General features: G+C 35.6%; 1 protein-coding gene across 1 annotated transcript in view; it reads left to right on the top strand.

Annotated features, from left to right (window-relative positions):
- The window catches only part of CUNH4orf33 (chromosome unknown C4orf33 homolog), a 152,704-nt gene extending 127,023 nt beyond the window's left edge, over positions 1–25,681 (top strand). The window contains exon 9 of the transcript XR_570737.2: positions 25,364–25,681. The gene's annotated coding sequence lies outside the window, so the exon portion shown is untranslated. The remainder of the gene's footprint in view (positions 1–25,363) is intronic.
- The last annotated feature ends 245 nt before the right edge of the window (positions 25,682–25,926 follow it).

The following is a 25,926-nucleotide window of genomic DNA, read 5'->3' on the forward strand; positions in this document are numbered from 1 at the left end:
CTTTTAAAAAGCAGATCAAAGCACATCCAGGATCCAGTTTTTTTGGTATTCTTGTTTTTTGTTTTTGTTTTTCTCATTTTTTTTTCTTTTTCTTTGGTTTTGGCTTTGGTTTTTTGTTTGTTTGTTTATTTGCTGTTTTTTCTCTTTCTTCTTTTCTTTTCTGGACAATATGACAAGATGACAAGACAGAGAAATTCATCCCAAAAAAGGACATGAGGTGGCCAGGGAGTTAATCAATACAGATATGAGTAAGACGTCTGAAATAGAATTTATTTTTTTTATTTTTTTTTAAAGATTTTATTTATTTATTTGAGAGAGAGAGAGAGCCAGTGAGAGAGGGAACACAAGCAGGGGGAGTGGGAGAGGAAGAAGCAGGCTCCTAGCGGAGAAGCCTGATGTGGGGCTTGATCCCAGAACGCCGGGATCATGCCTTGAGCTTTAGGCAGACTCTTAATGACTGTGCCACCCAGGCACCCCTGAAATAGAATTTAAAACAATTATAAAGATACTAGCTGGGCTTGAACAAAAAAGCATTGAAGACACTAGAGAATCCCTTTCTCCAGAGATAAAAGAACTAAAATCTAGTCAGACTGAAATTAAAAATGCTATTACTGAGATGCAAACATAAATGAAGGCCATAAAAATGAAGATGGATGAATCAGAAGAGTGAATCAGTGATATAGAAGATAAAACTATGGAAAATATGAAGCTGAAAAGAAGAGAGGAAGAAAACAACTAGATCATGAAGGTAGACTTAGGAAATTCAATGAGTCCATAAAGCAAAATAGTATCTTTATCATAGGAGTCACAGAAGAAGAAGAAGAGCAGGAAAAAAGGGGCAAGAGGCTTTTTTGAACAAATTATAGCTGAGAAGTTTCCTAATCTGGGGTAGGAAATAGGCATTCAAGTCCAGGAGGCACAGAGAACTCCCCTCAAAATCAACAAAAACAAATCAACATAATGACATATTACAGTGTAACTTGCAAAATACAAAGATAAAGAGAGCATTCTGAAAGCAGCTAGGGAGGAAAAGGTCCTTAACCTACAAGGGTAGCAGGAAACTTGTCCACAGAGACTTGGCAGTCCAGAAAAGCATGGCATGACATATTCAACATACTAAGTGGGAAAAATATGCAGCCAAGATTACTTTATCCAGCAAGTCTATCATTCATAATAGGAGAGATAAAGAGTTACCAAGACAAAAAAAATTAAAGGAATTTGTGAACACTAAGCCAGCTCTGCAAGAAATATTAAAGGGGACACTTTGAGCAGGAAAGAGAGGCCAAAAGTATCAAAGACTAGAAAGGAACAGAGACAATCTACAGGAACAGAGACAATCTACCTGGTACAGGTAATACAATGGCACTAAATTCTTATCTTTCAATAATTACTCTGAATGTAAATGGACTAAATGCTCCAATCAAAAGACATAGGGTATCAGAGTGGATACCACTCTGTTCATTCATCATACTAATGGACATCAAAAGAAAGCTGAAATAGCCATCGTTATATCAGATAAACTAGATTTAAACCGAAGAGATGAAGAAGGACATTATAACATAATAAAGGGGTCTATCCAACAACAGTAAACATTTATGCCCCTATTTCCCCTATATATTTGGGAAAAACCAAATATATAAATCAATTAATAACAAACTTAAAGAGATTTATAGATAATAATACAGTAATAGTAGGGGACTTTAACACCCCACTCAGAGCAATGGTCAGATCATCTAAGCAGAAGATCAACAAGGAAACAATGGCTTTAAATGACACACTGGACCAGATGGATTTAACAGATACATTCAGAGCATTTCATCCTAAAGCAGCAGAATACACATTCTCTTTGAGTGCACATGGAACATTCTCCAGAATAGATCACATACTGGGTCACAAATCAGGACCCAACCAGTACAAAAAGATTAAAATCATACTATACATATTTTCAGACCACAGTGGTATGAAACTTAAAGTCAACCACAAGAAAAAATTTGGAAGGACTACAAATATATGGAGGTTAAAGAATAGCCTACTAAAGAATGAATGGGTCATCTAGGAAATTAAATAAGAATTTAAAAAATACATGAAGGCAAATGAAAATGAAAACAGTATAGTCTGAAACCTTTGGGATGCAGCAAAGGCAGTTCTAAGAGGGAAGTAGAAAGCTTATCTCAAGAAGCAAGAAAAGTCTCAAATTCAAAACCTAACCTTACACCTAAAGGAGCTGGAAAAAGAACAGAAAACAAAGCCTAAATCCAGCAGGAGAAGGGAAATAATAAAGATTAGAGCAGAAATCAATAATATAGAAATTTAAAAAAACCCAGTTGAACAGATCAACAAAAGTAGGAGCTGATTCTTTGAAAGAATTAATAAGATTGATAATCCCCTGGCCAGACTTGTCAAAAAGAGAAAGAACCCAAATAAATAAAATCATGAATGAAAGAGGGAGATCACAACTAACACTGAAGAAATACAATTATAAGGGAATATTATGAACAAGTATATGCCAACAAATTAGGCAATGTGGAAGGAATGGATATATTCTTAGAAACATGTAAACACCAAACTGATCCAGGAAGAAATAGAAAACCTGAACAAACACATAACCAACAAAGAAATTGAATCTGTAATCAAAAATTTACCAACACACAAGAGTCCAGGGCCAGATGGCTTCCCAGGGGAATTCTACCAAATAGTTAAAGAAGAATTAATATCTATTCTTCTGAAACTGTTCCAAAAAATAGAAAGAGAAGGAAAACTTCCAAACTCATTCTGTGAGGGTAGCATTACCTTGCTCCCCAAACCAGACAAAGACCACACCAAAAAGGATAATTACACACTGATACCCCCGATGAACATGGAAGCAAAAATTCTCACCAAGATACTAGCTAATAAGATTCAACAGTACATTAAAAAGATTATTCACCATGACCAAGTGGGATTTATTCCTGGGCTGCAGGGTGGTTCAATGTCTGCAAATCAATCAATATGATACACCACATTAATAAAAGAAAGAATAAGAACCATATGATCCTCTCAATTGATGCAGAAAAAGGATTTGACAAAGTACAGCATCCTTTCGTAATAAAAACTCTCTGCCATGTAGGGATAGAAGGAACATACCTGAATACCATAAAAACCATAGATGCAAAACCTAGAGTGAATATCATCCTCAGTGGGGAAAACTGAGACCTTTTCCCTAAAGTTAGGAACATGACAGGGATGTCCACTCTCACCACTATTGTTCAACATAGTACTAGAAGTCATAATGTCAGCAATCAAACAACAAAAAGAGATAAAAAGCATCCAGATCAGCAAGGAAGAAGTCAAACTTTCACTCTTCGTAGATGACATGATTCTCTATATAGAAAACCCAAAGACTCCACCAAAAAAATTGCTAGAACTGATAGGGAATTCAGCAGTGTCACAGCATATGAAATCAATGCACAGAATTCAGTCACATTTCTATACAGTAACAATGGGGCAGAAGAAAGAAATCAAGGAATTAATCCCATTTACAATTGCTCCAAAACCCATAAGATGCCTAGGAATAAACTTAACTGAAGAGGTAAAAGATCTGTACTCTGAAAACTATAGAACACTTATGAAAGAAATTGCAGAAGTCACAAGAAATGGCAAAATATTCCATGTTCATGGATCAGAACAACAAATACTGTTGAGACGTCAATACTTCTTCAAGCAGTCTATACATTCAATGCAATCCTTATCAAAATACCAACAGCATTTTTCATAGAGCTGGAACAAACAATTGTGAAATTTGTATGGAACAGAAAAGACCCCAAATAGCCAAACTAATGTTGAAAAACAAAACCAAAGCTGGAGGCATCACAATTCCAGACGTGAAACTGTATTACAAAACTGTAATCATCAAGACAGTATGGTACTGCCACAAAAACAGACACATAGATCAATGGAACAGAATAGAGAGCCCAGAAATGGAACCTTAACTCTATGGTCAACTAATCCTCGACAAAGCAGGGAAGAATATCCAATGGAAAAAAGACAGTTTCTTCAACAAATGGTGCTGGGAAAATTGAACAGCCTCATGCAGAAGAATGAAACTGGACCACTTTGTTACACCATACACAAAAATAATTTCAAAATGGATAAATGACCTAAATGTGAGACCTGAAACCATAAAAATCCTAGAGGAGAACACAGGCAGAAACCTCTTTGACTTTGTCTGCAGAAATTTCTTACTACGCAAGTAATGAATCATGGAACATTACATCAAAAACTAGGGATGTACTGTATGGTGACTAACATAACATAATAAAAAATTATTATAAAAAAAATTCTTACTAGCCATGTCTCCAGGGGCAAGGGGAACAAAACAAGAATGAACTGTTGGGATTTCATCTCGATAAAAAGTTCTGCACAGCAAAGAAAACAATCAACAAAATTAAAAGGCAACCTATGGAATGGGACAAGATATTTGCAAATGACATATCTGATAAAGGGCTAGTATCCAAAATCTATAAAGAACTTATCAAAGTCAACACCCAAAAAACAAAAAATCCAGTCAAGGAATGGGCAGAAGACATGAAGAGACATTTCTCTAGGGAAGACGTACGAATGGCTAACAGACACATGAAAAAATGTTCAACATCACTCATCATCAGGGAAATAAAAATTTAAACCACAGTGAGATACCACCTCACACTGGTCAGAATGGCTTAAATTAACAACTCAGGGAACAACAGATGTTAGTGAGGATGCAGAGAAAGGGGGGCCCTCTTACACTGTTGATGGGAATGCAAACTTGTGCAGCCCACTATGAAAAACAGTATAGAAGTTTCTCAAAAAGTTAAAAATAGAGCTGTCTTAGACCCAGCATTTGCACTACTAGGTATTTATCCTAAGGACACAAAAATAATGATTTGAAGGGAACATGTACCCCAATATTTATAGCATTAATGTCCAAAATAGTCAAAATATGGAAGGAGCCCAGATGTCTATCCACTGATAAATGAATAAAGAAGATGTGCTATGGATACAATGGATATACTCAGCCATCAAAAAGTATGAAATCTTGCTATTTGTAACAATATGGATGGAACTAGAATGTATTATGCTAACGAAATCCGAGAAAGACAGTTGGAGAAAGACAAATACCGTATGACTCCACTCATATGTGGAATTTAAGAAACAAAACTGATGAACATAGGGGAAGGGAGGGAAAAAATAGGATAAGGTCAAAATGAGAGGAAAGCAAACCATAAGAGATTCTTAAATATAGGAAACAAACTGAGGGTTGCTGGAGGGGAGGCGGATGGTAGGGGATGGGGTAATTGGTTGATGGACCTTAAGAAGGGCACTTGATATAATAAGCACTGGGTGTGTATGCAACTGATGCAACACTAAATTCTACCCCTGAAAACAATAATATACCATATGTTAACTACCTTGCATATAAATAATATCTAAAAATAGTGAAAAATAGTATTTTGTTCTTATTCATGTTTGCAGTATTTTAGTAATTTTCTACCTAAGTATGTTAATAGCAATTTTCTTTGGATCTCCCCCCCCCCCGGAAAATCAGTCCCCTCCAACTTTTATTTAACTGTTTTGATTGCTGTATTTCATAGTAAAAATTCTCTTTTGTTGTTTGGTAATACTTGGTTGTCTGCTCATTCTTAGAAGAGTTGACAGCTAAAAAAGTTTATGGAAGCACTGAACCTGTGGGTAGAGATTTACTCCAACTTTGTAAAGTATATGGTGCTGCCAGTTCTTACTGAGCCTTTTGGGGTGACTCACATAAATTGGCTTAGGTTTTGGGCACCCTCAATACTGGATAAGATTCTAGTGGTGTTTTTCCCCCCAGCTTGTGAAATTATTTACCATTTGTCTAAATAATTATCACTTTCCTAAGTTGTATGCTCTTCTTGTCACACTTCTGTTCTGCCTGTCCTTATGAGCTATACTTATAAATAAAAATATCTGTATTCTTATTTTAGTGTCATTTGGATGAACTGAAAGTAGATGAATGTGTTCAATCTGCCATTTTGGCCAAAGTACTATGACTTCCATTCTTTAGCTTAATCCTTAAAATTGATGCTCTTCAGGTGCCGTCCTAATTGGCTTTCCCTTTTTACTCTACGTACCATTGTTTCTCAATTTTATCCCTTCCTATGACTTCAGCTATCATCAGTAGACCAATGACTTTCAACTTTGTATCTATTTCCTACTTCTTTCCTGAATTTTCAGAGCTTTACTTCTAGTAGGAGGTTCTCAACCAGTAGTTGGATCTACATTTCTCTCAAATGAAATGTTTTCAAAATTAACCTGATGATTTCTCCACAATGTTATTGTACCTTTTCTACATGCAAACTTGCTGTTCTTTTAGTGTTTCCTTTTTTTATTGGCTTCACTAATGATCTAAGATCTAAAACTTGAGTCATCCTTAACTTTCTTTTTTCCCTTACTACCTATATCCAGGTAGTTACCAAGTCGTAGCAAATTTGCTTTCTAAATCTTTCACTACACTTCACTCATCCCCCTCACATTATCAGTTGTCCTGCCTTACTTCGGGTTTTCAACATCAATTATATAGACTGTCATAGTAACCTAATTGATACCTTCCTCTGATCTCTCTAAACCTACAATCTATTGATATAAAGTAATCATTTAACAAACATTTATTGCATACCTGTATCTGTGCCAGGTATGGTATGCCCTAGAGATACCACTGGCAAAAAGATCTGGTTACTCCTTGTGTTAGTAGAGAAATTAATTTACTGGGGAAATATCACATTAATGGGAAATTACAAAAAGACATGTTAAGTGTTATGATAGGAAAAACACAGGGTACTAGAGAACCATATAGGGGAACAATCTAACCTATACTTGAGGACAACTGGAGAGACTTCCTAGGAGAAGGTCATGTATATAGAGACCATAAAATTAGAGAATATGTTCCATACAAAAGACATAGTCCCTGCCAAAGGCTCTGAAGTTATGGGCAACATTTGATGGACTAAAAGAAATTCAATATGGTTGAGGTGGAGAGTGAGAAGAAAATGGAATGAAGTAAAGTTGGAGAAGTAATCAAGAGCCAGATCATTCAGCACCTTCTAAATCAATTTCAGGAGACTGGGAATTTCTTCTAAGAAAAGCAGGAGACAAACAGGAAGTTTTATGATTTATTTTGCATTTTCGAAAAAATTAATCAATTTGAAGAGGGAGACCAGTTGTAACAATTCGGGTGGGAGACAGTGATGGCCTGAAATAGGGTGAGGGAAGTGGAGAATGAGAAAAGGAGTTAGCCTTGTAGGGTTTAAGAGGTAGGTTTGGGAAGATAAAAGAGTGAAAGGAATTACAAACCACAGAAACGTCAGGTTTGAGGGGCGCTTGGCTGGCTCAGTGAGTTGAGCATCCAGTTCTTGGTTTTGGCTCAAGTCATGATCTCAGGGTCCTCAGATTGAGCCCCATGTCCAGTTGTGTTCAGGGTGGAGTCTGCTTGAAATTTTCTCTCTCCCTCTACCCCTACCCCCACTAAAATTAATTAACTAACTAACTAACTAAATAAATCTTAAAAGAAAAAAAAAAGAAATGGCAGGTTTGAAGTAATGGTTCAGTGATGAGGTAAATTTAGACTATGCTGAATTTGACGTACTATGGGACATCCAACTGCTGAAATACAGAAATCTGATTATACATACTCAGACGTCTACACACTCCATAGTTCCTTACTATGTTCAACATTAAAACCAAACCCCTTTACATGGTACACAGAGTCCTTTCTGTTCTTACCCCAGTACTTCTGTCTGGCTTCATCTCTTAATAATAACTTCTAACTTCTTCAGTTACTTATTCATACACTTTTATGCTTATCTGTCTTTAAACATACAGTTGCACGTTTGACCCACACCACATCAATACTTTCATGAAATTTAGCTTTGTTATTTCTGGCAACACAAATCCCCCACACCAAGTATTTGTGAGTATTGTAGACCTCTCTCCTAAATTGTCAAATTCTTCTTCCTCTATTATGCAAAGCAGTTAAACTCCACGTTTTACTCAAACTTGCCAGTCCAATCGCATCAAGGACTTTCATTTTACAGCCTCTTCTTAGGAGGAAGCTGTTATTATATATGCCAAGACCAAAAAATTCAAAACCCAAAACTTTCATATTTCTACTTTAGTACTCATTACATTGTAGTATGATTATTTTTAAAAAGTTCTCTTTCCCTTCTTAGGCTATAAACAAAAAGCCTGTCATTTTCATCTTTCTCTCCACAATTCTAAACACAGTGGCAAGCACATAGTAGGTACTAAGAAATGTTTGTTAAATGGCAGGATTGGGTTCTTTATTATCTGAAAAGATAATATTAGCTAAGTTTCAAAAGTATATTCATGGCAATTGGTTTGGTATAAATTAAGAATAGTGGTAAATACATCTTGATGTACTTATATCCCTCCCTTCTCCCTTGACCTTACAGATTGATCCAGTAGTGATCACGTTAAGCTGTTCATTGCATCTTTGTCACAAAGTCTGTGCTAATATCATTCTCCTCTAGACATATAAATAGAAGCTGAGAAGGATTTAAATCAATAAAGCTAACAAATAAATAACAAGCTGGAGAAGTGGAACCTGTCACTAAAGTACATGTGAGGTGAAGGGCATATTGACAGTTCCTGGTAACTAAGTGGATTGAGTATTGATAGCAGAAGTCATTATGAAATGAACACTTACTTGAGATCATGTTTACATAAAATTGTTAAAGCAAGTAAGTATTATAAATACCATGATAGCACTGTCCTTGAACCTGTTAGGCCAGGGTTTTATAGTATACTGCAATTACTGACTGCAAATATAATTCGTTTAATGCATATTTTAAAGTTTGAAATGCACTTGCTGACTTCACACAACAGTAGTCCCCTAATGACAGAAACTTTGCCTGTATTTCAGAAGAAAATTTCAAGACAGACCATGCATAAAGTGGTATGGTGAAAAATGATAATACAAAGAGAACCAGATTTCCCCTGTGGCTTAGGTACACCTTGACTTTAAATTTAAAACTATTGGAAGTTGCATTCACTTTTTAAGGCCATACATTCAGTAATCTCAAGAGGTGTCTCATGATTTCTATCCATGGAAGACTCTAAGTTCTAAGAGGATACATATGAATAAGAAAAGTGAAGCAAATATTAGTTTACATTTTTGAAGTTAAGGTATTATGTCACACTGAAATTCTCTGATATTTCAGATAGTGTGTGTATATCTTTCTTTCAGAATAAAGGGTACATACTTAGTAAGCAATAGCCATGCTGCAGGTAAATAGATGATATGTGCCTGGGAATCATTATAGTCTATGACACAGAAAACTGTAGAAATACCAGGCATGCTTTACAATATACTTGCAATGTCTACATTTTCTCTTCTTGAAATTTGGTCTGTAAGAGGAACAGAACAATCTTAAGCCACAGCATCCCTCCCCAATCCCTCATCAGTGTTTAGGTAATACTTTGCACATTTCAAGCATGCTGACTAAATGAATGAATAAGAATTTTAAAAACTAGCAGTTTACAATGCCTGTGTTTTCTTAAGTGCCTTAAAACAAATGCTTTGTGTTTTGTCAAAACCAGTAAATTTACCACAAACAGAAGTGATGACATAAGTATTGTATCTTCTCTCTTTTCACTGGTCCTAAAGCATCAAAAAGCCAGTGAAGGAATGGCTTTTCCCCAAAATTTAGAGAAGTTTTAGTATAGGCTGAGATGAGTTGGAGAATTTATTGTGGTGTTACATTTCAGTGTAATGTTAAGCTAAAGTCAAGAAAGCAAATTTTGCCATAATAAAATTTTCTCAAATGAAAATCAACAACCTCTTAACTTACTTTTTAAGAAGTCTTAAGACTGAAAAGATAAATTATACCACAGCATAATGGCTTATTAATTTAGAGAATTAGTAAAATCACCATCCTTATTTGTCATTCATTCCTGAAGATTACAAATCTAAACAGGTTCAAACTAAAATGAGTCTATGCAGAGGAAAAACGATTATTGATGGCAATGAGAAAAATAATGTAGTCATATACACACCTATCCATTTAATCAACTGGTTCTCTATCTTTTGTTTTCTTCTTTTTATCTGAATAAATAGAACTAAGCAGCTGATTTATTGGTTGGCTACTGCTAATCCTTCAAATTTTGGTTACTTTGGCCAGTAACATTTCTATATTGCCTTTTGACTAGTCTCTAAATAATAGTAATACAGTAATGAATATCCAACTTTCAAATTATGGTATAGTTTTTAAAAATCCTATATTGCAGAGAGAAAAAGAGAGAAGGAAAAGAGTCAATAGGCAGTTTAAATGATAAGCTGACTTTGTATAACAATGGCCACCAGAAAAATATCTCAAAAATATGGAAATTGGCTAATGCAGCAAACCTATCATTTATCATACAATGAGAAAGCAGAGTAGGAGGGAATAGTAATTTCATTCTAATGCTTCTCTAACTCAAAAGCCATATTCCATTAAGAAAAGTTTGTAGGTATTCACAATATTCATTCTCCTTGAAATTAACAAACTCTTTAATCCTTAAACTTTTTAATTTTCTCTGTTCTAGTTCATCACTTTTGTGGTTGTGATCCAGCAAAAGCCCAGAGTAAACATTTCTTCCAAAATATTTATCTGCAGTCCTACCACAGTGGAAAACAGAGCAAGCTGGTAGACTACAGGAGCCAGAAGCCTTACTGGTTTTCTGGAGCAATTCAAATAATCCTCTCTACTGCTTGAAACAATACTTACCTATAGTGCCATACTCTCAATTAAACTGAATGGCTATAACTTAGGATTATTTCTCCTTCAAAGATCCTAACTAAGTCTTTTATATTTCAATGATATGATTCAGTCATTTTGTACAATCCTCATGTTGTCAGCGTTGCTGCAGTGCAATGTTGCATGCTGATTAATATTCATAAAAGTCTCCAGGTTTAGGATTAGAAGTAGAAAATCACATGAAACTATAGCTTCTCAAGGTGGGTGATAAAGGGTAAATAGAATTATGATTTCACTTCCTGTGTGTAGAAGGTGGAGATCAGAAGAGCAAATATCCATGAAGTTCAAAGCAACTGCCTAGGAAGCATAGCAAATGAAAACAGTTAAGATGGTGGTCTGAAAAGGATTATGTTTCATAAACATAGATAGGAATTTAGATGGTTAACGCCAGGCTGATGGGCTTTGTGAAGAGAATAGAAATTGGCGGGAAGTAATAGATTTTGGCTAAAAATCAGTGTAAGAATCTTAAAAGATAATCTGTATATAACTGAAATGTGTCCAAGTCAAGTAAAACACATCAGCAATTTCATTTTGGTGGTAACTCAGATTTTCACATAAAACGAGTGTAACTTTTTTCTCAGTTTTCTTGTTTATTTTTTGGTCTCTAGCATTTTGTTTTGTTTTGTTTTTTGACTTTGAATAGAAAAAAGACCTGATCCATCTTCATAGAAAAAAAAAAAAGAGCAGTGATGAGCTCAGCAAAGAACCTTAATCTCTTATCCAAATGAGGTCTTACCAAACTCAAGGAGTCTGACTTGACTGCTTTCTAGAAAGAATGCATTCAAAGATAAATTTCCAAAGAAAAAGAAAATCTTTGTTTCAGTTGTTTCATGACAATTAAACCCAGCAGAACTAAGGCAGGTACCAGAAAGTTAGGAATCTAGTTGATTGTTCAATATTGGTGTGCAAAGGTCACTAACATGTGAGACAAAGAAGACACTGATAGCTGCATAATCTTGGAGGGTGGAAGAAAAAGTTTGGTCAGAAGAAAAAGTTTGGTCAGAATTACAGAGGTCAATTATCTGGACTGAGATAAACTCATCAGACATTATAGCCTCATCTGTAGCTAGTGGGCATTACTGCTACACAGAATAGTAAACTCTTCTCCCCCTCCCCCAAGTTGGTGCTCAGTATCTCTACATCCTCTTTTATTACTTCCTCATAGCATTAATCTTCATTAAGTACCCTCTACACTTACTTGCTCATTTTACTGACTTGCTTATTTATTGACTTTCTCTGCTTTCTAGGATGTAAGTTTAATGAGGGCAAGGAGTTTATCTTATCATTGTTGCATTTCCTGTACATGGTGGGTGAATGTTGAATAAGTGAATCAATTATATTTGGCTTAGTGAGATGTTTAGAATGCAGCTCAAATGTATCTTTTGAAAAATAAATATGATTTTAATAGTTATTCTGCATAAATAGATATAAGAATATATAGTCGGTGGTTAGGTGATACCTAAAAATAATATTCAAGTATGAAAACTCAAAGTTATTTTAGTAAAGCATATCAAAGTGAAGTTGCAAATAGGCAGGGATATAGGCTGTGACACATTTTAAACTATTTTGGCACAGAAAATAACAAATGCTATTTCTAAACAAATAGCTCCAATTATAAATTATACTGAACAGTGTTTTACTTTTGGGCAGAGCCCATGAATTATGAAGACTAAGGAAATACACCTGAGAAATGAAGTTCATTTATCTGCTTTGGCTCTGTTTTTAGCAAAAAAGAACCACAATGGTGGTTTGGTTACCTCATTCAACTTGATTTAGGTATGTGAAATGAATATCTCAGAAATCTGTTTGAAGAGAAAATGTATAGCTTTTTTCAGTTCTCTTTACCGTAATGAATCAGGGCCATGGTTATTGTAAGAGTGCAAAATGGAACATGAATAGCAATTTTTTTTAAAGATTTTATTTATTCGACAGAGACAGAGACAGCCAGTGAGAGAGGGAACACAGGCAGGGGGAGTGGGAGAGGAAGAAGCAGGCTCATAGCGGAGGAGCCTGATGTGGGGCTCGATCCCATAACGCCGGGATCACGCCCTGAGCCGAAGGCAGACGCTCAACCGCTGTGCCACCCAGGTGCCCCAGAATAGCAATTTTTTAAACAGAAGTTTTTCTCTAGAAAGCTAATTGTGAGTTCTATAAAATTTAAGAAAAGTGGTTATTCTTGATCAAACCATTTTGAGGTGTAGTTCAGAAGATAATTATACCATATTATTAAGCATGCCAATTAAAAGGTATAAATTTAAAGCAGTTTTTCTATGGGATGAAAATATGTAACAGTGTTTGGAAATCCTCCCAGTAACAAATTGTAAATAAGTGGGAGGCAAGCTACAGCCCTAGGCAAATTATTTATTCTATTTTATAGACAGGTGAGTGAAGCACTGAAGTGTTAAACTACAAATCATTACTGTAGTCATAAATACAATTCAACTGGTTTGATTTTCTAAGAAATTTATAAATATTTCAAAAGAGTAATTCCTCCAGGATGTCTGATACTTCCTGCCAGCTACTTGAGGGTCATTGGGATGGGTTAGTTACCAAGAAACATGGCAAGATGGCACTGGAGAGAGTGATCTATATCTGAGGAGAAGATTCCTATGGCTATTCCATACAAATTGTATCAGCTGACAGGAGGGGTAAATGTGGGGGGGAAGAAGGCAAAGCAAGAGGTCAGGAGTTGGAGAAATACACTGTCAATTTGGAAAGAAGTGATGCAAAGGAAGAGTGAGGTGATGAAGTCTAGGAAGTTGGTTGCTAATAGGCTGAAGTTCTTACAGATTATTCTTAAAGATGCTGGTCTCATGGTGCATGGATAGGTGGTGAATGAAATATGAGTACAAATTATAGATACTGGATTTTTTTAATTAAAGATTTCATTTATTTGACAGAGAGACAGTGAGAGAGGGAACACAAGCAGGGGGAGTGGGAGAGGGAGAAGCAGGTTTCCTTCTGAGCAGGGAGCCTGATGCGGAGCATGATCCCAGGATCCTGGGATCATGACCTGAGCTGAAGGCAGACGCTTAACTGACTGAACCACCCAGGCGCCCCTAGATATTGGATTTTGAAAGGCTGTGATTGAATGAGACCTTTTGGGGTCTTGAGAGGGTGTGAGTAAATCTTGCATGTACAAGGAATATAAAAAATTATGCCAGAAGGTGGACTATAGAACAAATCCTTTGTAGTTTCTTCTTCCAGAGGTGGAATACATTTCCCCATCCCTTTTTGGCCTGGCCTTGTGTCTTTCTTTGACTGACATATGTGGTGGAGGTAATACTAAGTGAATTTCAAAGCCTAGGACTCAAGAGGCCTTACAGTTTTTGTCTTCACCCTTGGAACGCTGCCTGCACTCTGACACATCAGAAAGCTGTCTAACTTATTAAAACATGAGGGGCCATGTGGAAGAGAACCAGAGCATCCCAGTTGATAGCCAGTACCTACTACCAGATGCCTGAACAGGACTATCTTGGATCTTTCACGCTTGTTGATCTACAGCTAAATATAGCAAATGAAGGAGCCCAGTCAAAACCAGCAGAAAATCTGCCTGGATAGCCCATGGATTCCTAAGGAATAATAAAATCATTGCTGTTTTAAGTTCTAAAGCAATACTTAAACAGTTGGGTCACATTGAATTTATCCATTCTTTTGTTTATTTGTCCATCCATCCATCCCATATTTCTTGAATGTCTATACTGTACAAGTTACTGGGGACACAAAAGATTCAGATAGTTGTATTACTTCTTTTCTTCTCTGCTTATGTTGCACTTTTTTATGTTGCACAATTAGAACTCTCTAGGTAGTAAGTGAGGTGAGAAGGAATATATCAGAAAATTTCTGTTGTAAAGGTCTGAGACTAGACCTTGATGGTGAGAAGATGGAAAAGTTAGCATTTCCAAGATGCAGTTTTCTGTTCCCCAGAGACTTAAGTTCCTTTTTGGGGAAGACTGATTCTTTGTTCTGAAGGGAAAAGTAGGGGGGAAGAGTGCTTAATTATATGGTAGGATCATCTTTTGAACTACACCTCAGGAACAACCACTTTTGATCAAGAACAACCACTTTTCTTAAATTTGACAGAACTCACGATTAGCTTTCTAGAGAATAACTTCTGTTTAAAAAAATCCACAAAAAATCCCACCCCAAAACCCCAAGCCCACCAAAATCTAAAAAACAAACCAACAAAAAACCCCCAAAACACTATAATAGGTCTTTTAGTTGTAGGAAGTAAATAATTATCCATCAATTGTTTTGAAAAGAGACTTTGAAATAATTTAAATGAGGGTATTCTAAACTAAAAAGATAAATGTTCTGTTTAAAGTTACATAAGTTGGGTATATATTTTATATGTATTAGGTTTTTGAAGATTCTTTGAGTTTTAAGGGGTAGAAGGTTGAAGATAGAAGTGTTTCTTTCTTTAAGTATAAATTTAGAAAGCACCCTAAATAGATATTGCTGGTTGGTCCTGGAATGCATGCTCTTTAAGCAACTGCTGATAGATTAAGTAGAAATTCTGAAGACTGCAGGAAGAGTGCACAAGCCTGTCTCCCCTGTGACTGGAGGGAGTCCTGTTAAAAGGGAATGGATTGGGCAGGCTCCATGTGACCAAACGAGAGCAGATTGCTAGAGTCTCCTCATAGAAGTTATTGGGCACAATTGAACAACGAGAATTGGAGGAAAACACTGTGTTTTTAAGGAATTGCCCAGTTGATAATCATGGACCAAATCCTTCCCTTGTGTAGAGTTATTGATATTTTCCCCTACAGAAAGTGGATATTTACTCTCCAAAAAGTCTGGGAAAGCAAATAGGAATTTAGAAGGTTGGTATAAGGCTGAAGTAGATGGGAATTCTCTTCCTGTTGACTGGACCGACCCTCTGGGTAGTGTAGACAAACTTGAAGATACTCCCATTATGGGAAGTATTTCCAAAGCAACTCAGGAGAAGCTGTGGAATTTACCCTTGTGCTCTCCCCTAACTTCTAATAAATATTTCAAAAAGGTGCACTTTTAGTTGAACGATGGGAATTAAGAATGGGTTCTGTGCTCATGATCTTTGTCGTTTCCTATCTCTAAGAACCCAGGTAAACCACTTTTCTTCCATGAACCTCAGTTTTCTTGTTTTTCAAAATAAAGATAATGTATGACTTAGGGATATTGCATGGATCAAATGGAATAATTTGTTCCAAAAATGGTCTGAAACTCCAAAGAACCATGAAAATAAAAGGAATTATAATAAACCTCTTATTAGATACAGTTTTACAAATCTTCCTGATTCTGACCCAGACTTTTCTGAAATCACATTTTATGCAGTATAAGATTATATTGAAAATAAATTCCATGAGTCAGTAGTCAGAATCAGATGTTCTATAACAACACTAGTCTAATACAACTTCAAACTTTAAATAGCTCAGAAAACTGAGAATAGAGAATTGTAAAACAGTGGTAGAACTCTGTACTTCTCTACAATCAAAGTTCTTTTGGGGAAAAATGAGAGAATTCTTAAATAAAGTACTGCAGGCAAATAAATACTTTCTGGTCAGGTTTTTGTTGTTTTTGTTTTCTTCTTCTAAGAATCTATTATTAGCAGCAGAAGAACACAAAGATATCCTTTTTTTTTTCTTAAAATAAGTGGCCAAACTCTCAGATTAATTGGATGACACTCAATTGACACATGTGCTGTCACTCTTACAAGGCACATGGAAAGTCTGAGTTCTGTTAGCTTTTGATTAGTAATGACTCACATTGGGGATACATCATTAGAGAACCTAATTTACTGAGAGAACCAATTAAGTAAATATGTCTTTCCTCCTTGTCTTAGCCTGTTTAGGCTGCTTTAACAAAAACCACAGAGTAGGGTGTTTATAAACAACAGAAATTTATTTCTCACAGTTCTAGAGGCTAGAAGTCTTAAGATCAGAGTGCCAGCATGGTGGGACTCTGGTGAAAGCCCTTTTCTGGGTTATAGACTGCTGTCTTCTTACTGTGTTCTCACATGCTGAAAGGGACAAGCTAGCTCTTTGGGGTCTCTTTCACAAAGGCACTAATCCCAATCATGAGAACTCCGCCCTCCTGACATAATCATCTCAAAAGGCCCCTCCTCTTAATACAATTATCTTGGGGGTTAAGATTCAAACCTATGAATTTTTAGGGGGGGATATGAACAATCAGACCATAGTACCCCTATTGTAGAATTTTCACAATAGTATTTGTGTTTGCATAATTAGAAGAAAATTGAAAATAATCTCCCCAAAATAGCAAAAATACACCTTTATGAATAATGAAAGTTGGTATATCTGTTTAGTTATTCTTTCCTTGTCCAAAGAACTGTTTTAATTTGCACTTTCAGTATTTATGAAAATATAGGAAATACAGTAAGGAGTTATATTCTTTTTAAAAAAATACACCAGAATACTTGAAAAAGAGAAAAATCGAAAGAAAAAATTTTAAAAGAGACAGATAAAATATCAATTAAAGTAGAATAGGAAGATGTTATCAGGAACATATAAAGATGTTAGTTATTGCACATTTGTTTCTGAGATCCCCTAGGAATTGACCCCCTCCCCGCCAAAGTGAGGGAATGGAGGAATTTAATGTAAACAGAGTAAACAGAGAGCCTGGAGAAGCTAGAGGAATAGCTAGATAATGCATTCCCTAGAAACTCTCTGAGACATCTTGGGTCTTTCGAGTCAACTTTGGCACCTATATTTGTGACTTCTCTTAGGAGAAGTTGAAGAGTTAAACTTCTGGGCTTCTTATTAATGTAATAGCTACCCAAAGTGCAGGAAGCAAATTTATAATAAGGTGTGAGAGTTTAGATTTGCATTCTTCTGTTGAGGTAGGTCTTATTTCCTCATAGAACGGGGTCTGTAGAGTGAGGTAGAGTGTAAAAAGAAAAAGTTCTGAATCTTGTTAAACACATATAAAATTTTGTTTTATGTCATAGAGCATTGAATAAATGATAACAGTATTTTTAATCACAGGACCTGTGTTACCAGTTTGTTTTACTAACCATAAAAATACTTCAATAAATTTTTAAAGTCAATTATTGAGTAGAACTGCAATGAAATGATATAATTGTTGTTAACTATATCCCTAACAGCTTAATGATTTTACTTGTTTGGGATTGTTTTGAATTTTCCTTTTAAACAATTATACAATTTTAGTTTTAAACTTAAGCACCCATAAATATATGTTAAATAAATAAATAAATAAAAGTAAGAGTAAAATGGCAGGATCAGCTGCTACTTTTAAAATATATTTCTAAGTTTGATAATTAATATGTTTATTGTAAATGTTCAAATAATAGAGACATATATGAAGAAACAATTATAAGTTTCTCCTTCTTCCTTTAATCCTATCTCCCCAATAAAACCCATATTAACATTTGGTGGGTATCCTGGTATTCTTCCATATTTTTTCTAATTGTGCATGTATATGTGAATATATATATGCATACATACACACATTTATAGAGGTTTTTCTGTATAACATAATATGATCATATTATACATATTGCCCTACAACTTGCATTTTCTTTTCACTTACTATGTCTTAGATTTTCAGGGCAGTATAAAAACTCAACTCCTCTTTAATAACTGTAGGATATCTGTCATGTGGATGTACCTTAGTGTACTTATTGTAACTTTATTGATAGCCATTCATGTTGTTTCCAGCTACTTTGATGTTACAAACAATGCTAAACATTTTCCTACACACATTCTTTCATGTTTGTGATTTTGTTTCAATAGGATGAATTTCTAGAAGTAGAATCGCTGAGTCAAAGATTATGCACATTTAATATTTTAACAGAGACTGCCAGATACTTTCCCAAAAAGAAGCAATTCAAACTCCCATCATCAGTGTATGAGACTGCCTGGGCTTCACATCCTCATTAGCCCTGGAAATACCAGTCTTAAATGTTTGCTACAATAATGGATGAAAATGGTATCTGGTTATTTTACTTTGCATTTTTCTTATTACTGTGAAGTTAAGTGAGCATTCGTGTTGTGGTGACTTGCAATTCTTCTTTTTTAAATTGCCTTTATATTTTCTTTGCTCACTTTTCTATGGCAGGATTTGTTGTTTTGCCTATTAATCAGTAGAAGCATTTTGTATTTTAGGAATACAACTATTTGTCAGTCATGAGTTTTGTACATATTTTATTTTAGAATGTGGTTTGTTTCTTGATTTTGTTTATTGTGTTTTATGCCAAGCAGAATTCTTTTTGCTGTACTATTAACCCCCCCCCACATTTAATTTTCTTCTCTATGGCTTCTGGGTTTCCTTTATTGCTTAAGAATTTTCCCATCTTGTGGTTTTATAGATAATCTCCTATTTACAAAAAAATATTTTTGTTTGTTTTTTTTTTCTTTAGAAAGAGAGAGTATGCGCTAGTCAGGGTGGTGGGGAGGTGGGAGGGAGAGGGAGACTCTTAAGCAGGCTCCACACCCAGAGGAGAGCCTGGACACAGGGTTTGATCTCAAGATCCTGAGATCATGACCTTAGCCCAAATCAAGGGTTGGTTACTTAACTGACTGAGCCACCCAGGCACCTCTTAAAAATATTTTTGTAGTTTTATTTTTAGGTTTAGACTATTAACCCACCTAAAGTTTATTTTTATATGAAATGAAGGTCTGCCTTTATTTTCTTCTATTTCTTATATTTTTTCCATATACATTCCACATATTTATACAGATATTCTCTTTTCCCATAAATTGAAATATTTTTCTTATGTATTTTAAATTCTTATATATACTTGTGTCTGTTTTTGGATTTTCTCATCTGTTTAAATTATCTATTTGGCTATTCCTATGCCACTATTATACTGATTTGATTAGCCTAGTTTAATAATTTAAATGTCTCATAGGCACAATTTCACTATCCCTCCCCCCAAATATATTGGCAACAATCACATATTGATTCTTCCATGTCAACTTCAAAATATTTTTCCTGTTCTTTAAGAAACCCAGTGGTAATGATATTGAATTTATGTAATTATTGGGGAAAGTGCCATTATTATGGCATAGTTTTGCCTCTCCCTTCCTCTCCTTAGCCTTGGGAGGATAATTTGTTCCTGAAAAATCCCTCAGGGATGAGTCCTTCTAAATCTTAAATTCCATAGAAATTTTTGGTTCTTCAACATTTAACTGACAGAGAATTTCTCAAATTTATGTAATTGAACTAAAGCAAAACAGCAGTGATAAAGACAAAGGAATAAAACAATGTGAGTAATGCACAAGATCATCACTACTGTAACTAGCAAGCTGTGAGTACTTGGAGGGAAGAATGGAAGGAATATAAGCCAACCATATCACTGTGAAGGTCACAGCATGCTGGTGCTCATCTCCAGGTGTTTGACTCTAAGTGCGTCCGAATAATTGCAGAGATACCTCATTAACTGAAATAGAGTGTAAGATGAAACAACTCATTAAGTCACATTCTTGTAACTTGAATAGGCTTTCCAAGAACCTGGTAGACCTCTGTAAACCTTTTCAGCTTTTGTTGTATATCCTTACCTAACATCTGGTACATTTCTTCTACACTGTAGGTTAGTAAAAAAGTGTTAGCTAACATTGTGACTTGATTCATTCAGGAGAAAAACTTAAATGAACGAATTTCTGGAAAACTGGCAGCAATTCTTTTGCTTCCACAATTTCTCTTGCACCAGCCATACTGTAGGAGACAATGTTCCTGAATCCACATTTATTTTTGGCACTGTCAACTGTCTTCTAAACTTCCTATTAAGATCTATTGTAATCCCTATTTTTGAAAGGATAATCTACTTTATATAACAGGTTTAGTTCAGTACATGTTCATGATTGCGTCTGAGTTCTATTTGGCGTGCTATCTTCACCAGGATTTATTTATTTATTTATTATTTATTTATTTATTTCCTTCCTTCCTTCCTTCCTTCCTTCCTTCCTTCCTTCCTTCTTTCTTAGATTTATTTATTTATTTTGAGAGGGAAGGGGAGAGGCAGAAGGAGAGAGAGAATCTTGAGCAGACTCCTGCAGAGCATGGAGCCTGGGGCTCCATCTCATGACCCCCCAGATCATGGCCCCAGTCAAAATCAAGAGTTGGATGCTCAACCAACTGAGCTAAACAGGTGCCCCCCCTGCCCTTTTAAAAGATTTGTTTAAGCATTTTCTGGTTTCTAAGCATATTTTTTGCACAGAAAAAAACTTCAGGACTTGGGCATCTCCCATATGAAATGTCCATTTACAGTATTGAGCAAATTTGAAAGGTTATGGGGTACGAAGAAGTTGTTCATTATAGTTTTAATGACCTTGAGGATATCACTGAAATAGGCTGACTGGAGGTTGGAAGGAAATATAGAGAGAAAAGTCCTCTTGTCAAGAAACTAACAGTGGGGAAAATGTACAAATAGACAGGCAATTTTAATTCAATGTGATACAAGTAACTGAGAAGTAGCATTGACTGCCACAGGCACATAAGTTCATCCAGCTGATTATTTTGCGAATCACGATTATTTTGAGGATCAAGAGAATTAGAGGTTTTGTGATCAGAGATGAGCGAGTTTCCAGTAATTCAAAAGGAACTGATTTCTAGATGGTTTAGAGAAAATATATTCTAAATATATTCTAAAGGACTGTAGGTAAAATACATTCAAAAGGAACCTCCAAAGATTACTTGGTGGAGAAAGCTTGCTCCTATCTCTTTTTTTGCTTTCTTTGTGCAGATTTCCCTTATGTGGCTCCAGCTGGACTTCCTAATCTGCTTAGCAGAAATCTGGAGAGGAGAGGGGCAGTAAGGAGTATAGGCAGGAAGGAATTGGTTATAATCTGTTAGCCTCACTATTGATCTGGCCAGAGATGCCATCCATGGTGCTACCTACTAGAGTCCAGTCATTACCTGAATCACAAGTAACCCTGTGAATACATGGTGCCCTGTTCTTATAAAGCATTTTGTTTTCTCTACTAGGCTAAGCCTTCCTATGCCTGGGCTAACTACCTTGGATTAATGTCAAGTTTCTGGTGCTCCACCTAGCCCACGTGGAGAAATCATGTTTTTCCTACAGTTTTAACTTTTCGTTTCTACAATACCGGCAGTTTAAATATGCATATTAGTTTAGTTTGGTATATAACTGCATTTGTGGCACAGTTTTGAGAGTCTGAGAATTTTGGAGAGAAGTCACTTTCAACTCAGTGAAGATAACATCTAACTTTGTACAGCTCTTTTACATTTATAGACATTTTATATATACATTATCTTCTTTAATCCTAACAAGTCCATGAAATTATTGAATAAAGAAAAAATATAAACTGATATTATAGTATACAGAAGGCAAAATAGCCAGAAAGGAAAATTGAAAAAAGTATTTTCTGGGTTGAATATCACTTTTGCATCATTAGTTTTTGAGGAGGTTATAGGGTATGTGGGGATATTTTGGTATCTTGTGGATATACGTTACAAATCCTGAAAATCAGCACATGAATTCATTGGGCACACAGTTTGGGGGTGTGCTGGTGTATATTTTATAGACACATTACTCACAGTTTAGCAGTGCACATGTGTTACTAAAAAGGTTCTGTTATACAACTGATATACTAAAGAGTTTCCTTTTCTTATGCCTACTTAAATCAGAATTAAGATACCCGTTGTCTTGCTATAATAAATGGGACAGCTGGCGTATTAGAATTATGGTGCTCTGCTTCTTCTTGTGTCTTATGCTTAAAGGGATGGAAGCTAATTATCAGACTAGGACAAGGACTGGAATCTTCCCTCATTTATTCTACATGGATCCACTTATGGAAGCCAGTACAGTTGGTAGAGCTGCAGGAAGAGCTATATTCTGGGCAGATGACAGCCAAGAGTCTGATTACATTTAGACTAAGTTATAATGAAAGGAGCCATCTTAATCCATACCTTTGTCCAAACTAAAGACAAGGGGCAAAAAAAAAAAAAAAAAAAAAAAAAAGCAGTGTGGACCTTAGGAATGTTCATTTTCCTAGTCCATTTGTGGGGTGATGTGGACCATTTTGTTTATAAAGTAAATTTGACTTTGGTGTTTATGGAAAAACAAGCATGTATAGTTTTAGAATTTATGAGCTATCAGTCTTTTATTCTTCAAAAAATTCTGAAGCTGTCTGGTAAAGTCTAATTGGTTTCCCTTTCAGGTATTCCTTGAATCTTTGGCACAGTGGAGTCACTGCTTCCTTTAATACATTCCTATTGTATATTGTTTGTGCATCTCTTCCCTAATTCTGCCTGGTTTATTTCCTAAGTCAAGGCCTCTGTTCTACAGAGGAATCTTTAATTGGCTGACTCATTCTTTCTGTTGATTTTTTCTTATGATAGCTTATTTTTTAAAAGAGATTTTATTTATTTGAGAGAGTGAGCGAGAGAGAGAGAGAGAGTGCATGAGTGGGGGGAGGGGCATAGGAAGAGGGAGAAGCAGACTTCCCACTGAGCAGGGAGCCCAATGTGGGGCTCAATCCCAGGACCCTGGGATCATGACCTGAGCTGAAGGCAGACGTTTAATCAACTGAGCCACCCAGGTGCCCCTGATAGTTTATTTTTTTATCACTTATTCTTTTCAAGTAAATTGAGTCAATTATTAGATATTTTTCAATATTTTAAAAAAGGATCAGAAAAACTATTAGCATTAACTCGTACCACTCCATTTATTTTCATATTGACAGTGGCTTAATTTCCGTAGAGAAGCCTGCTTATGAGCTATCTTTTTTTTCTTTGAAGTTTTAGCAGGTTGCTTCAAAATGATGCCAGTTGTCTCAAGGATTAGAAAACTTTATTTTAGAAGATTTATAAGCTATCATCAACGAATAACCTTTAGTGACTTATTTATTATGTTCAGTTCAGTTCAAACATTTAAAGATTATCGTGTTGCACATTTTGTTAGGAACTAAGGTTTTAGGTAAAGAAGACACAGTCCTTGGTGTAAGAGATACTATAATCCAACAAGTGGAAAAAATGATATAAATTCTGATCTTGAGCATGGATTGCCTAGACTTTACATGTTAAGAATTCCTTAACTAGGGGTACCTGGGTGGCTCAGTCTCCTAAGCATCTGCCTTTGGCTCAGGTCATGATCCCAGGGTTCTGGGATCGAGCTCTGCATCAGGCTCCCCTTGTCAGTGAGGAGCCTGCTTCTCCCTCTCCCTCTGCCTACTGCTCTCCCTACTTGTGCTCTCTCTCTCTGTCAAATAAATAAATAAAAATCTAAAAAAAAAAAAAAGAATTCCTTAACTAAAGACAAATACCATATGATTTCACTTTTTGTGGAATTTAAGAAATGAAACAAATGAACAAAGAAAAAGACAAACCAAAAACAGACTCTTAACTATAGAGAACAAATTGACAGTTACCAGAAGGGAGGTGGGTGGGGGGATGGGTGAAACAGGTGAAGGGGATTAAGAATACACTTATCTTAATGAGCACTGAGTAATGTATAGAATTGTTGAATCACTATATTGTACACTTGAAACTAATGTAACACTGTATGTTAACTATACTGGAATTTAAAAAAATAAAATAATTCTTTGACTATATATAAAAGGTCAATTCTGTTCTATTGGGCATCTAGGATATGTCTTTTATCAGAGTATCTAAGGATTGGTGTATGATCTTTTGTTAAAAGATGAAATGCCTGGTCATAAATGCATTATATTATCTTAAGTGTAGATATGTTTTGTTCATATATCAGATGTTATAGACTAAAGAGTTGTGCAATATTATATTATATATTTTTGATCAAACATAAATAATCAGGGTCAGAGCAGGCACTCTTTCTTCCCCAAGTTATTCAGTCATGTCCCTAGTGTTCACTACACTGCTATTGTGAACAGTCTGCACCTTGTTATAGATGACATTGAATCTCAGTGCACTTGTAGCGTGTTCACGGCTGAGAAGTACCTTGAGCTTTCCCTGAGGGCTATAAGAACTGTTTATCTTTTCTTTATGTGCCAGCCAAGGGGGCCTGTTTGGGCAGTAACCACCCTACAGGCAGAAGTTTAACAAATTAAAAAGCCTTAGAAACACCCCTTTCCCCAATTTAGGATGTTTTCTAGGGAAAACACAAATCCCTGCCCTGCCTTCAGCTTTTTTATTGCCTTCTTTTATGGTCACTAGCAAATGGAATCTCAGTGCGTGCTGTCTCCTTTAGAGAACTTGTTCATTAAAAAATGGATTTGAATTTATAGTAATTCAATATATTCAGTGCAGACGAATTTGCCATTAATTCTTTGGATTGTTACAGCAATAAAGGTATTCATGACAAACTATTTTTCTATTATCTTTAACGGTGTGGAAATTAGACGTGCTATTTTAATGGGATTTCTTCTGAATTTGGGGTTTTGCTAATGAAACTCTCACTTTAAAGTGTGATTTTATTTCCAAATAAATAACCAATAGATATTGTATCAGTGATCTAATAACCATTGATAGCTGCAAATATTTTGAATTTTTGAAAGTTTTTCTATTAAAGATGCTTTCACATACAGTCGCTTTGGAAAATCCCAAGACATTTTTCTAGGACTATAACAACTATCCCGTTTGGGCTGTTCTTGTCATCACAGTTTCCTGGAGATGGCAGCAAAGTACACAGAAGCAAGGGAGCCAACCATAACACATAAACAAGTGGTGAGATTAATGGAGCTGCGCAGTTCGGATGACTGCCGAGATGCATCGGCCTCTTCTGCTCTCAGATGACAGGGCAGGTAAATAGAGAGCTGATGTATGTGTTAATTTGATTTTTAATTATGTTGGATAGCTTCCAAAAAATCCTGTACAAACAGCTAGTTTTATTTTTTTCTTCACCTGCGGTCAGGTCCCTAGCTCTCTTGTCTCTCTGCCTGTTTGTTGCCCCTTTTCCTTTATGGTAAAAGTATTCAGAGATCTCCACAGCAAACATTTTTTGAAGCCTTTATTTTATGTACCAATCTACAACATTTGTTATCCTTACTCCATTTTCCTATAGCTATTTCTAATCATGTAGCACATTGCATTTCAATCCCTCTGGGAAGTGAGATTTTTAGAATCTATAATGGAATGATTAACTGGCAAGGCGATGCACAGGCTAATAACAGATTGCAAAGGACATCATATTAGACATTGTAAAAACCCTCTTTATTCCAAAGTA

The sequence above is a fragment of the Ursus maritimus genome, unplaced genomic scaffold, assembly GCF_017311325.1.
Source record: "Ursus maritimus isolate PB19 unplaced genomic scaffold, ASM1731132v1 scaffold_11, whole genome shotgun sequence".
NCBI lineage: Eukaryota > Metazoa > Chordata > Mammalia > Carnivora > Ursidae > Ursus > Ursus maritimus.